Source organism: Electrophorus electricus, chromosome 4, assembly GCF_041902795.1.
Source record: "Electrophorus electricus isolate QZ-2024a chromosome 4, ASM4190279v1, whole genome shotgun sequence".
Taxonomy (NCBI): domain Eukaryota; kingdom Metazoa; phylum Chordata; class Actinopteri; order Gymnotiformes; family Gymnotidae; genus Electrophorus; species Electrophorus electricus.
The window spans coordinates 18,948,875-18,963,758 of NC_137500.1; positions in this window are offsets into that span (position 1 = coordinate 18,948,875).

Sequence of the window (14,884 nt, forward strand, 5' to 3'; positions counted from 1 at the left end):
TATAATGCATTCCCTTTTAGTCTAAAACACAATCTTTTGCCCCGAAACAGTGTTTAATGTGAATACAAACCTGTTTCATAGTGTGAAAAAGGTAAAGAACAGTTTCAATGTAAAGATTCTTCTTATCATGCATTCCCTTTTAGTCTAAAATACAATCTCTTGCCCTGAAACAGTGTTTAAGGTGAATATAAAGCTGTTTCATAGTATTAAAAAGGTAAAGAACAGACTTTCAAAGTAAAGATTCTTCTTATAATGCAGTCTCTTTTAGTCTAAAACACAATCTCTTGCCCTGAAACAGTGTTTCAGTTGAATATAAAGCTGTTTCACAGTATTACAAAGATAAAGAACAGAGTTTCAAAGTAAAGATTCTTCTTATAATGCATTCCGTTTTAGTCTAAAACACAATCTCTTGCCCTGAAACAGTGTTTAAGGTGAATACAATGCTGTTTCATAGTGTGAAAAAGGTAAAGAACAGTTTCAAAGTAAAGATTCTTCTTATAATGCATTCCCTTTTAGTCTAAAACACAATCTCTTGCCCTGAAACAGTGTTTAATGTGAATACAAAGCTGTTTCATAGTATTAAAAAGGTAAAGAACAGAGTTTCTAAGTAAAGATTCTTCTTATAATGCATTCCCTTTTAGTCTAAAACACAATCTCTTGCCCTGAAACAGTGTTTAAGGTGAATACAAAGCTGTTTCATTGTGTGAAAAAGGTAAAGAACAGAGTTTCTAAGTAAAGATTCTTTTTATCATGCATTCCCTTTTAGTCTAAAACACAATCTCTTGCCCTGAAACAGTGTTTAAGGTGAATACAAAGCTGTTTCATAGTGTGCAAAAGGTAAAGAACAGAGTTTCAAAGTAAAGATTCTTCTTATAATGCAGTCTCTTTTAGTCTAAAACACAATCTCTTGCCCTGAAACAGTGTTTCAGTTGAATATAAAGCTGTTTCATAGTATTAAAAAGATAAAGAACAGAGTTTCAAAGTAAAGATTCTTCTTATAATGCATTCCCTTTTAGTCTAAAGCACAATCTCTTGCCCTGAAACAGTGTTTAAGGTGAATACAAAGCTGTTTCATAGTGTGAAAAAGCTAAAGAACAGAGTTTCAAAGTAAAGATTCTTCTTATAATGCAGTCTCTTTTAGTCTAAAACACAATCTCTTGCCCTGAAACAGTGTTTAAGTTGAATATAAAGCTGTTTCATAGTATTAAAAAGGTAAAGAACAGACTTTCAAAGTAAAGATTCTTCTTATAATGCAGTCTCTTTTAGTCTAAAACACAATCTCTTGCCCTGAAACAGTGTTTCAGTTGAATATAAAGCTGTTTCACAGTATTACAAAGATAAAGAACAGAGTTTCAAAGTAAAGATTCTTCTTATAATGCATTCCGTTTTAGTCTAAAACACAATCTCTTGCCCTGAAACAGTGTTTAAGGTGAATACAATGCTGTTTCATAGTGTGAAAAAGGTAAAGAACAGTTTCAAAGTAAAGATTCTTCTTATAATGCATTCCCTTTTAGTCTAAAACACAATCTCTTGCCCTGAAACAGTGTTTAATGTGAATACAAAGCTGTTTCATAGTATTAAAAAGGTAAAGAACAGAGTTTCTAAGTAAAGATTCTTTTTATAATGCATTCCCTTTTAGTCTAAAACACAATCTCTTGCCCTGAAACAGTGTTTAAGGTGAAAACAATGCTGTTTCATAGTGTGAAAAAGGTAAAGAACAGTTTCAAAGTAAAGATTCTTCTTATCATGCATTCCCTTTTAGTCTAAAGCACAATCTCTTGACCTGAAACAGTGTTTAAGGTGAATACAAAGCTGTTTCATTGTGTGAAAAAGGTAAAGAACAGAGTTTCTAAGTAAAGATTCTTCTTATAATGCAGTCTCTTTTTGTCTAAAACACAATATCTTGCCCTGAAACAGTGTTTAATGTGAATACAAAGCTGTTTCATAGTGTGAAAAAGGTAAAGAACAGAGTTTCTAAGTAAAGATTCTTCTTATAATGCAGTCTCTTTTTGTCTAAAACACAATCTCTTGCCCTGAAACAGTGTTTCAGTTGAATATAAAGCTGTTTCATAGTGTGAAAAAGCTAAAGAACAGAGTTTCAAAGTAAAGATTCTTCTTATAATGCAGTCTCTTTTAGTCTAAAACACAATCTCTTGCCCTGAAACAGTGTTTAAGGTGAATACAAAGCTGTTTCATAATGTGAAAAAGGTAAAGAACAGAGTTTCACAGTAAAGATTCTTCTTATAATGCAGTATCTTTTAGTCTAAAACACAATCTCTTGCCCTGAAACAGTGTTTATGGTGAATACAAAGCTGTTTCATAGTGTGAAAAAGGTAAAGAACAGTTTCAAAGTAAAGATTTTTCTTATCATGCATTCCCTTTTAGTCTAAAACACAATCTCTTGCCCTGAAACAGTGTTTAAGTTGAATATAAAGCTGTTTCATAGTATTAAAAAGGTAAAGAACAGACTTTCAAAGTAAAGATTCTTCTTATAATGCAGTCTCTTTTAGTCTAAAACACAATCTCTTGCCCTGAAACAGTGTTTCAGTTGAATATAAAGCTGTTTCATAGTGTGAAAAAGGTAAAGAACAGAGTTTCAAAGTAAATATTTTTCTTATCATGCATTCCCTTTTAGTCTAAAACACAATCTCTTGCCCTGAAACAGTGTTTAAGTTGAATATAAAGCTGTTTCATAGTATTAAAAAGGTAAAGAACAGAGTTTCTAAGTAAAGATTCTTCTTATAATGCATTCCCTTTTAGTCTAAAGCACAATCTCTTGCCCTGAAACAGTGTTTAAGGTGAATACAAAGCTGTTTCATTGTGTGAAAAAGGTAAAGAACAGAGTTTCTAAGTAAAGATTCTTCTTATAATGCAGTCTCTTTTTGTCTAAAACACAATATCTTGCCCTGAAACAGTGTTTAATGTGAATACAAAGCTGTTTCATAGTGTGAAAAAGGTAAAGAACAGAGTTTCTAAGTAAAGATTCTTCTTATAATGCAGTCTCTTTTAGTCTAAAACACAATCTCTTGCCCTGAAACAGTGTTTCAGTTGAATATAAAGCTGTTTCATAGTATTAAAAAGGTAAAGAACAGAGTTTCAAAGTAAAGATTCTTCTTATAATGCATTCCGTTTTAGTCTAAAACACAATCTCTTGCCCTGAAACAGTGTTTAAGGTGAATACAATGCTGTTTCATAGTGTGAAAAAGGTAAAGAACAGTTTCAAAGTAAAGATTCTTCTTATAATGCATTCCCTTTTAGTCTAAAACACAATCTCTTGCCCTGAAACAGTGTTTAATGTGAATACAAAGCTGTTTCATAGTATTAAAAAGGTAAAGAACAGAGTTTCTAAGTAAAGATTCTTCTTATAATGCAGTCTCTTTTAGTCTAAAACACAATCTCTTGCCCTGAAACAGTGTTTCAGTTGAATATGAAGCTGTTTCATAGTATTAAAAAGGTAAAGAACAGTTTCAAAGTAAAGATTCTTCTTATAATGCATTCCGTTTTATTCTAAAACACAATCTCTTGCCCTGAAACAGTGTTTCAGTTGAATATAAAGCTGTTTCATAGTATTAAAAAGATAAAGAACAGAGTTTGAAAGTAAAGGTTCTTCTTATAATGCATTCCCTTTTAGTCTAAAACACAATCTCTTGCCCTGCAACAGTGTTTAAGGTTAATACAAAGCTGTTTCATAGTGTGAAAAAGGTAAAGAACAGAGTTTCTAAGTAAAGATTCTTCTTATAATGCATTCCCTTTTAGTCTAAAACAATCTTTTGCCCCGAAACAGTGTTTAATGTGAATACAAACCTGTTTCATAGTGTGAAAAAGGTAAAGAACAGTGTCAATGTAAAGATTCTTCTTATAATGCAGTCTCTTTTAGTCTAAAACACAATCTCTTGCCCTGAAACAGTGTTTCAGTTGAATATAAAGCTGTTTCATAGTATTAAAAAGGTAAAGAACAGAGTTTCAAAGTAAAGATTCTTCTTATAATGCAGTCTCTGTTAGTCTAAAACACAATCTCTTGCCCTGAAACAGTGTTTCAGTTGAATATGAAGCTGTTTCATAGTATTAAAAAGGTAAAGAACAGTTTCAAAGTAAAGATTCTTCTTATAATGCATTCCGTTTTAGTCTAAAACACAATCTCTTGCCCTGAAACAGTGTTTAAGGTGAATACAATGCTGTTTCATAGTGTGAAAAAGGTAAAGAACAGTTTCAAAGTAAAGATTCTTCTTATAATGCATTCCCTTTTAGTCTAAAACACAATCTCTTGCCCTGAAACAGTGTTTAATGTGAATACAAAGCTGTTTCATAGTATTAAAAAGGTAAAGAACAGAGTTTCTAAGTAAAGATTCTTCTTATAATGCATTCCCTTTTAGTCTAAAACACAATCTCTTGCCCTGAAACAGTGTTTAAGGTGAAAACAAAGCTGTTTCATAGTGTGAAAAAGGTAAAGAACAGTTTCAAAGTAAAGATTCTTCTTATCATGCATTCCCTTTTAGTCTAAAGCACAATCTCTTGCCCTGAAACAGTGTTTAAGGTGAATACAAAGCTGTTTCATAGTGTGAAAAAGGTAAAGAACAGAGTTTCTAAGTAAAGATTCTTCTTATAATGCAGTCTCTTTTAGTCTAAAACACAATCTCTTGCCCTGAAACAGTGTTTCAGTTGAATATAAAGCTGTTTCATAGTGTGAAAAAGGTAAAGAACAGAGTTTCAAAGTAAATATTTTTCTTATCATGCATTCCCTTTTAGTCTAAAACACAATCTCTTGCCCTGAAACAGTGTTTAAGTTGAATATAAAGCTGTTTCATAGTATTAAAAAGGTAAAGAACAGAGTTTCTAAGTAAAGATTCTTCTTATAATGCAGTCTCTTTTTGTCTAAAACACAATATCTTGCCCTGAAACAGTGTTTAATGTGAATACAAAGCTGTTTCATAGTGTGAAAAAGGTAAAGAACAGAGTTTCTAAGTAAAGATTCTTCTTATAATGCAGTCTCTTCTTGTCTAAAACACAATCTCTTGCCCTGAAACAGTGTTTCAGTTGAATATAAAGCTGTTTCATAGTGTGAAAAAGCTAAAGAACAGAGTTTCAAAGTAAAGATTCTTCTTATAATGCAGTCTCTTTTAGTCTAAAACACAATCTCTTGCCCTGAAACAGTGTTTAAGGTGAATACAAAGCTGTTTCATAATGTGAAAAAGGTAAAGAACAGAGTTTCACAGTAAAGATTCTTCTTATAATGCAGTATCTTTTAGTCTAAAACACAATCTCTTGCCCTGAAACAGTGTTTAAGGTGAATACAAAGCTGTTTCATAGTGTGAAAAAGGTAAAGAACAGTTTCAAAGTAAAGATTTTTCTTATCATGCATTCCCTTTTAGTCTAAAACACAATCTCTTGCCCTGAAACAGTGTTTAAGTTGAATACAAAGCTGTTTCATAGTATTAAAAAGGTAAAGAACAGAGTTTCTAAGTAAAGATTCTTCTTATAATGCATTCCCTTTTAGTCTAAAGCACAATCTCTTGCCCTGAAACAGTGTTTAAGGTGAATACAAAGCTGTTTCATTGTGTGAAAAAGGTAAAGAACAGAGTTTCTAAGTAAAGATTCTTCTTATAATGCATTCCCTTTTAGTCTAAAGCACAATCTCTTGCCCTGAAACAGTGTTTAAGGTGAATACAAAGCTGTTTCATTGTGTGAAAAAGGTAAAGAACAGAGTTTCTAAGTAAAGATTCTTCTTATAATGCAGTCTCTTTTTGTCTAAAACACAATATCTTGCCCTGAAACAGTGTTTAATGTGAATACAAAGCTGTTTCATAGTGTGAAAAAGGTAAAGAACAGAGTTTCTAAGTAAAGATTCTTCTTATAATGCAGTCTCTTTTTGTCTAAAACACAATCTCTTGCCCTGAAACAGTGTTTCAGTTGAATATAAAGCTGTTTCATAGTGTGAAAAAGGTAAAGAACAGAGTTTCTAAGTAAAGATTCTTCTTATAATGCATTCCCTTTTAGTCTAAAACACAATCTTTTGCCCCGAAACAGTGTTTAATGTGAATACAAACCTGTTTCATAGTGTGAAAAAGGTAAAGAACAGTTTCAATGTAAAGATTCTTCTTATCATGCATTCCCTTTTAGTCTAAAATACAATCTCTTGCCCTGAAACAGTGTTTAAGGTGAATATAAAGCTGTTTCATAGTATTAAAAAGGTAAAGAACAGACTTTCAAAGTAAAGATTCTTCTTATAATGCAGTCTCTTTTAGTCTAAAACACAATCTCTTGCCCTGAAACAGTGTTTCAGTTGAATATAAAGCTGTTTCACAGTATTACAAAGATAAAGAACAGAGTTTCAAAGTAAAGATTCTTCTTATAATGCATTCCGTTTTAGTCTAAAACACAATCTCTTGCCCTGAAACAGTGTTTAAGGTGAATACAATGCTGTTTCATAGTGTGAAAAAGGTAAAGAACAGTTTCAAAGTAAAGATTCTTCTTATAATGCATTCCCTTTTAGTCTAAAACACAATCTCTTGCCCTGAAACAGTGTTTAATGTGAATACAAAGCTGTTTCATAGTATTAAAAAGGTAAAGAACAGAGTTTCTAAGTAAAGATTCTTCTTATAATGCATTCCCTTTTAGTCTAAAACACAATCTCTTGCCCTGAAACAGTGTTTAAGGTGAATACAAAGCTGTTTCATTGTGTGAAAAAGGTAAAGAACAGAGTTTCTAAGTAAAGATTCTTTTTATCATGCATTCCCTTTTAGTCTAAAACACAATCTCTTGCCCTGAAACAGTGTTTAAGGTGAATACAAAGCTGTTTCATAGTGTGCAAAAGGTAAAGAACAGAGTTTCAAAGTAAAGATTCTTCTTATAATGCAGTCTCTTTTAGTCTAAAACACAATCTCTTGCCCTGAAACAGTGTTTCAGTTGAATACAAAGCTGTTTCATAGTGTGAAAAAGGTAAAGAACAGAGTTTCAAAGTAAAGATTCTTCTTATAATGCAGTCTCTTTTTGTCTAAAACACAATCTCTTGCCCTGAAACAGTGTTTAAGGTGAATACAAAGCTGTTTCATAATGTGAAAAAGGTAAAGAACAGAGTTTCACAGTAAAGATTCTTCTTATAATGCAGTATCTTTTAGTCTAAAACACAATCTCTTGCCCTGAAACAGTGTTTATGGTGAATACAAAGCTGTTTCATAGTGTGAAAAAGGTAAAGAACAGTTTCAAAGTAAAGATTTTTCTTATCATGCATTCCCTTTTAGTCTAAAACACAATCTCTTGCCCTGAAACAGTGTTTAAGTTGAATATAAAGCTGTTTCATAGTATTAAAAAGGTAAAGAACAGACTTTCAAAGTAAAGATTCTTCTTATAATGCAGTCTCTTTTAGTCTAAAACACAATCTCTTGCCCTGAAACAGTGTTTCAGTTGAATATAAAGCTGTTTCATAGTGTGAAAAAGGTAAAGAACAGAGTTTCAAAGTAAATATTTTTCTTATCATGCATTCCCTTTTAGTCTAAAACACAATCTCTTGCCCTGAAACAGTGTTTAAGTTGAATATAAAGCTGTTTCATAGTATTAAAAAGGTAAAGAACAGAGTTTCTAAGTAAAGATTCTTCTTATAATGCATTCCCTTTTAGTCTAAAGCACAATCTCTTGCCCTGAAACAGTGTTTAAGGTGAATACAAAGCTGTTTCATTGTGTGAAAAAGGTAAAGAACAGAGTTTCTAAGTAAAGATTCTTCTTATAATGCAGTCTCTTTTTGTCTAAAACACAATATCTTGCCCTGAAACAGTGTTTAATGTGAATACAAAGCTGTTTCATAGTGTGAAAAAGGTAAAGAACAGAGTTTCTAAGTAAAGATTCTTCTTATAATGCAGTCTCTTTTAGTCTAAAACACAATCTCTTGCCCTGAAACAGTGTTTCAGTTGAATATAAAGCTGTTTCATAGTATTAAAAAGGTAAAGAACAGAGTTTCAAAGTAAAGATTCTTCTTATAATGCATTCCGTTTTAGTCTAAAACACAATCTCTTGCCCTGAAACAGTGTTTAAGGTGAATACAATGCTGTTTCATAGTGTGAAAAAGGTAAAGAACAGTTTCAAAGTAAAGATTCTTCTTATAATGCATTCCCTTTTAGTCTAAAACACAATCTCTTGCCCTGAAACAGTGTTTAATGTGAATACAAAGCTGTTTCATAGTATTAAAAAGGTAAAGAACAGAGTTTCTAAGTAAAGATTCTTCTTATAATGCAGTCTCTTTTAGTCTAAAACACAATCTCTTGCCCTGAAACAGTGTTTCAGTTGAATATGAAGCTGTTTCATAGTATTAAAAAGGTAAAGAACAGTTTCAAAGTAAAGATTCTTCTTATAATGCATTCCGTTTTAGTCTAAAACACAATCTCTTGCCCTGAAACAGTGTTTCAGTTGAATATAAAGCTGTTTCATAGTATTAAAAAGATAAAGAACAGAGTTTGAAAGTAAAGGTTCTTCTTATAATGCATTCCCTTTTAGTCTAAAACACAATCTCTTGCCCTGCAACAGTGTTTAAGGTTAATACAAAGCTGTTTCATAGTGTGAAAAAGGTAAAGAACAGAGTTTCTAAGTAAAGATTCTTCTTATAATGCATTCCCTTTTAGTCTAAAACAATCTTTTGCCCCGAAACAGTGTTTAATGTGAATACAAACCTGTTTCATAGTGTGAAAAAGGTAAAGAACAGTGTCAATGTAAAGATTCTTCTTATAATGCAGTCTCTTTTAGTCTAAAACACAATCTCTTGCCCTGAAACAGTGTTTCAGTTGAATATAAAGCTGTTTCATAGTATTAAAAAGGTAAAGAACAGAGTTTCAAAGTAAAGATTCTTCTTATAATGCAGTCTCTGTTAGTCTAAAACACAATCTCTTGCCCTGAAACAGTGTTTCAGTTGAATATGAAGCTGTTTCATAGTATTAAAAAGGTAAAGAACAGTTTCAAAGTAAAGATTCTTCTTATAATGCATTCCGTTTTAGTCTAAAACACAATCTCTTGCCCTGAAACAGTGTTTAAGGTGAATACAATGCTGTTTCATAGTGTGAAAAAGGTAAAGAACAGTTTCAAAGTAAAGATTCTTCTTATAATGCATTCCCTTTTAGTCTAAAACACAATCTCTTGCCCTGAAACAGTGTTTAATGTGAATACAAAGCTGTTTCATAGTATTAAAAAGGTAAAGAACAGAGTTTCTAAGTAAAGATTCTTCTTATAATGCATTCCCTTTTAGTCTAAAACACAATCTCTTGCCCTGAAACAGTGTTTAAGGTGAAAACAAAGCTGTTTCATAGTGTGAAAAAGGTAAAGAACAGTTTCAAAGTAAAGATTCTTCTTATCATGCATTCCCTTTTAGTCTAAAGCACAATCTCTTGCCCTGAAACAGTGTTTAAGGTGAATACAAAGCTGTTTCATAGTGTGAAAAAGGTAAAGAACAGAGTTTCTAAGTAAAGATTCTTCTTATAATGCAGTCTCTTTTAGTCTAAAACACAATCTCTTGCCCTGAAACAGTGTTTCAGTTGAATATAAAGCTGTTTCATAGTGTGAAAAAGGTAAAGAACAGAGTTTCAAAGTAAATATTTTTCTTATCATGCATTCCCTTTTAGTCTAAAACACAATCTCTTGCCCTGAAACAGTGTTTAAGTTGAATATAAAGCTGTTTCATAGTATTAAAAAGGTAAAGAACAGAGTTTCTAAGTAAAGATTCTTCTTATAATGCATTCCCTTTTAGTCTAAAACACAATCTTTTGCCCCGAAACAGTGTTTAATGTGAATACAAACCTGTTTCATAGTGTGAAAAAGGTAAAGAACAGTTTCAATGTAAAGATTCTTCTTATAATGCAGTCTCTTTTAGTCTAAAACACAATCTCTTGCCCTGAAACAGTGTTTCAGTTGAATATAAAGCTGTTTCATAGTATTAAAAAGGTAAAGAACAGAGTTTCAAAGTAAAGATTCTTCTTATAATGCAGTCTCTTTTAGTCTAAAACACAATCTCTTGCCCTGAAACAGTGTTTCAGTTGAATATGAAGCTGTTTCATAGTATTAAAAAGGTAAAGAACAGTTTCAAAGTAAAGATTCTTCTTATAATGCATTCCGTTTTAGTCTAAAACACAATCTCTTGCCCTGAAACAGTGTTTAAGGTGAATACAATGCTGTTTCATAGTGTGAAAAAGGTAAAGAACAGTTTCAAAGTAAAGATTCTTCTTATAATGCATTCCCTTTTAGTCTAAAACACAATCTCTTGCCCTGAAACAGTGTTTAATGTGAATACAAAGCTGTTTCATAGTATTAAAAAGGTAAAGAACAGAGTTTCTAAGTAAAGATTCTTCTTATAATGCATTCCCTTTTAGTCTAAAACACAATCTCTTGCCCTGAAACAGTGTTTCAGTTGAATATAAAGCTGTTTCATAGTGTGAAAAAGGTAAAGAACAGAGTTTCAAAGTAAATATTTTTCTTATCATGCATTCCCTTTTAGTCTAAAACACAATCTCTTGCCCTGAAACAGTGTTTAAGTTGAATATAAAGCTGTTTCATAGTATTAAAAAGGTAAAGAACAGAGTTTCTAAGTAAAGATTCTTCTTATAATGCATTCCCTTTTAGTCTAAAGCACAATCTCTTGCCCTGAAACAGTGTTTAAGGTGAATACAAAGCTGTTTCATAGTGTGAAAAAGGTAAAGAACAGAGTTTCTAAGTAAAGATTCTTCTTATAATGCAGTCTCTTTTTGTCTAAAACACAATCTCTTGCCCTGAAACAGTGTTTCAGTTGAATATAAAGCTGTTTCATAGTATTAAAAAGATAAAGAACAGAGTTTGAAAGTAAAGGTTCTTCTTATAATGCATTCCCTTTTAGTCTAAAACACAATCTCTTGCCCTGCAACAGTGTTTAAGGTTAATACAAAGCTGTTTCATAGTGTGAAAAAGGTAAAGAACAGAGTTTCTAAGTAAAGATTCTTCTTATAATGCATTCCCTTTTAGTCTAAAACACAATCTTTTGCCCCGAAACAGTGTTTAATGTGAATACAAACCTGTTTCATAGTGTGAAAAAGGTAAAGAACAGTTTCAATGTAAAGATTCTTCTTATAATGCAGTCTCTTTTAGTCTAAAACACAATCTCTTGCCCTGAAACAGTGTTTCAGTTGAATATAAAGCTGTTTCATAGTATTAAAAAGGTAAAGAACAGAGTTTCAAAGTAAAGATTCTTCTTATAATGCAGTCTCTTTTAGTCTAAAACACAATCTCTTGCCCTGAAACAGTGTTTCAGTTGAATATGAAGCTGTTTCATAGTATTAAAAAGGTAAAGAACAGTTTCAAAGTAAAGATTCTTCTTATAATGCATTCCCTTTTAGTCTAAAACACAATCTCTTGCCCTGCAACAGTGTTTATGGTGAATACAAAGCTGTTTCATAGTGTGAAAAAGGTAAAGAACAGAGTTTCTAAGTAAAGATTCTTCTTATCATGCATTCCCTTTTAGTCTAAAACACAATCTCTTGCCCTGAAACAGTGTTTAAGGTGAATACAAAGCTGTTTCATAGTGTGCAAAAGGTAAAGAACAGAGTTTCAAAGTAAAGATTCTTCTTATAATGCAGTCTCTTTTAGTCTAAAACACAATCTCTTGCCCTGAAACAGTGTTTCAGTTGAATATAAAGCTGTTTCATAGTATTAAAAAGATAAAGAACAGAGTTTCAAAGTAAAGATTCTTTTTATAATGCATTCCCTTTTAGTCTAAAGCACAATCTCTTGCCCTGAAACAGTGTTTAAGGTGAATACAAAGCTGTTTCATAGTGTGAAAAAGCTAAAGAACAGAGTTTCAAAGTAAAGATTCTTCTTATAATGCAGTCTCTTTTAGTCTAAAACACAATCTCTTGCCCTGAAACAGTGTTTAAGTTGAATATAAAGCTGTTTCATAGTATTAAAAAGGTAAAGAACAGACTTTCAAAGTAAAGATTCTTCTTATAATGCAGTCTCTTTTAGTCTAAAACACAATCTCTTGCCCTGAAACAGTGTTTCAGTTGAATATAAAGCTGTTTCACAGTATTACAAAGATAAAGAACAGAGTTTCAAAGTAAAGATTCTTCTTATAATGCATTCCGTTTTAGTCTAAAACACAATCTCTTGCCCTGAAACAGTGTTTAAGGTGAATACAATGCTGTTTCATAGTGTGAAAAAGGTAAAGAACAGTTTCAAAGTAAAGATTCTTCTTATAATGCATTCCCTTTTAGTCTAAAACACAATCTCTTGCCCTGAAACAGTGTTTAATGTGAATACAAAGCTGTTTCATAGTATTAAAAAGGTAAAGAACAGAGTTTCTAAGTAAAGATTCTTCTTATAATGCAGTCTCTTTTAGTCTAAAACACAATCTCTTGCCCTGAAACAGTGTTTCAGTTGAATATGAAGCTGTTTCATAGTATTAAAAAGGTAAAGAACAGTTTCAAAGTAAAGATTCTTCTTATAATGCATTCCGTTTTAGTCTAAAACACAATCTCTTGCCCTGAAACAGTGTTTCAGTTGAATATAAAGCTGTTTCATAGTATTAAAAAGATAAAGAACAGAGTTTGAAAGTAAAGGTTCTTCTTATAATCCATTCCCTTTTAGTCTAAAACACAATCTCTTGCCCTGCAACAGTGTTTAAGGTTAATACAAAGCTGTTTCATAGTGTGAAAAAGGTAAAGAACAGAGATTCTAAGTAAAGATTCTTCTTATAATGCATTCCCTTTTAGTCTAAAACAATCTTTTGCCCCGAAACAGTGTTTAATGTGAATACAAACCTGTTTCATAGTGTGAAAAAGGTAAAGAACAGTGTCAATGTAAAGATTCTTCTTATAATGCAGTCTCTGTTAGTCTAAAACACAATCTCTTGCCCTGAAACAGTGTTTCAGTTGAATATGAAGCTGTTTCATAGTATTAAAAAGGTAAAGAACAGTTTCAAAGTAAAGATTCTTCTTATAATGCATTCCATTTTAGTCTAAAACACAATCTCTTGCCCTGAAACAGTGTTTAAGGTGAATACAATGCTGTTTCATAGTGTGAAAAAGGTAAAGAACAGTTTCAAAGTAAAGATTCTTCTTATAATGCATTCCCTTTTAGTCTAAAACACAATCTCTTGCCCTGAAACAGTGTTTAATGTGAATACAAAGCTGTTTCATAGTATTAAAAAGGTAAAGAACAGAGTTTCTAAGTAAAGATTCTTCTTATAATGCATTCCCTTTTAGTCTAAAACACAATCTCTTGCCCTGAAACAGTGTTTAAGGTGAAAACAAAGCTGTTTCATAGTGTGAAAAAGGTAAAGAACAGTTTCAAAGTAAAGATTCTTCTTATCATGCATTCCCTTTTAGTCTAAAGCACAATCTCTTGCCCTGAAACAGTGTTTAAGGTGAATACAAAGCTGTTTCATAGTGTGAAAAAGGTAAAGAACAGAGTTTCTAAGTAAAGATTCTTCTTATAATGCAGTCTCTTTTAGTCTAAAACACAATCTCTTGCCCTGAAACAGTGTTTCAGTTGAATATAAAGCTGTTTCATAGTGTGAAAAAGGTAAAGAACAGAGTTTCAAAGTAAAGATTCTTCTTATAATGCAGTCTCTTTTAGTCTAAAACACAATCTCTTGCCCTGAAACAGTGTTTCAGTTGAATATAAAGCTGTTTCATAGTATTAAAAAGATAAAGAACAGAGTTTCAAAGTAAAGATTCTTTTTATAATGCATTCCCTTTTAGTCTAAAGCACAATCTCTTGCCCTGAAACAGTGTTTAAGGTGAATACAAAGCTGTTTCATAGTGTGAAAAAGCTAAAGAACAGAGTTTCAAAGTAAAGATTCTTCTTATAATGCAGTCTCTTTTAGTCTAAAACACAATCTCTTGCCCTGAAACAGTGTTTAAGTTGAATATAAAGCTGTTTCATAGTATTAAAAAGGTAAAGAACAGACTTTCAAAGTAAAGATTCTTCTTATAATGCAGTCTCTTTTAGTCTAAAACACAATCTCTTGCCCTGAAACAGTGTTTCAGTTGAATATAAAGCTGTTTCACAGTATTACAAAGATAAAGAACAGAGTTTCAAAGTAAAGATTCTTCTTATAATGCATTCCGTTTTAGTCTAAAACACAATCTCTTGCCCTGAAACAGTGTTTAAGGTGAATACAATGCTGTTTCATAGTGTGAAAAAGGTAAAGAACAGTTTCAAAGTAAAGATTCTTCTTATAATGCATTCCCTTTTAGTCTAAAACACAATCTCTTGCCCTGAAACAGTGTTTAATGTGAATACAAAGCTGTTTCATAGTATTAAAAAGGTAAAGAACAGAGTTTCTAAGTAAAGATTCTTCTTATAATGCATTCCCTTTTAGTCTAAAACACAATCTCTTGCCCTGAAACAGTGTTTAAGGTGAAAACAAAGCTGTTTCATAGTGTGAAAAAGGTAAAGAACAGTTTCAAAGTAAAGATTCTTCTTATCATGCATTCCCTTTTAGTCTAAAGCACAATCTCTTGCCCTGAAACAGTGTTTAAGGTGAATACAAAGCTGTTTCATAGTGTGAAAAAGGTAAAGAACAGAGTTTCTAAGTAAAGATTCTTCTTATAATGCAGTCTCTTTTAGTCTAAAACACAATCTCTTGCCCTGAAACAGTGTTTCAGTTGAATATAAAGCTGTTTCATAGTATTAAAAAGATAAAGAACAGAGTTTCAAAGTAAAGATTCTTCTTATAATGCATTCCCTTTTAGTCTAAAGCACAATCTCTTGCCCTGAAACAGTGTTTAAGGTGAATACAAAGCTGTTTCATAGTGTGAAAAAGCTAAAGAACAGAGTTTCAAAGTAAAGATTCTTCTTATAATGCAGTCTCTTTTAGTCTAAAACACAATCTCTTGCCCTGAAACAGTGTTTAAGTTGAATATAAAGCTGTTTCATAGTA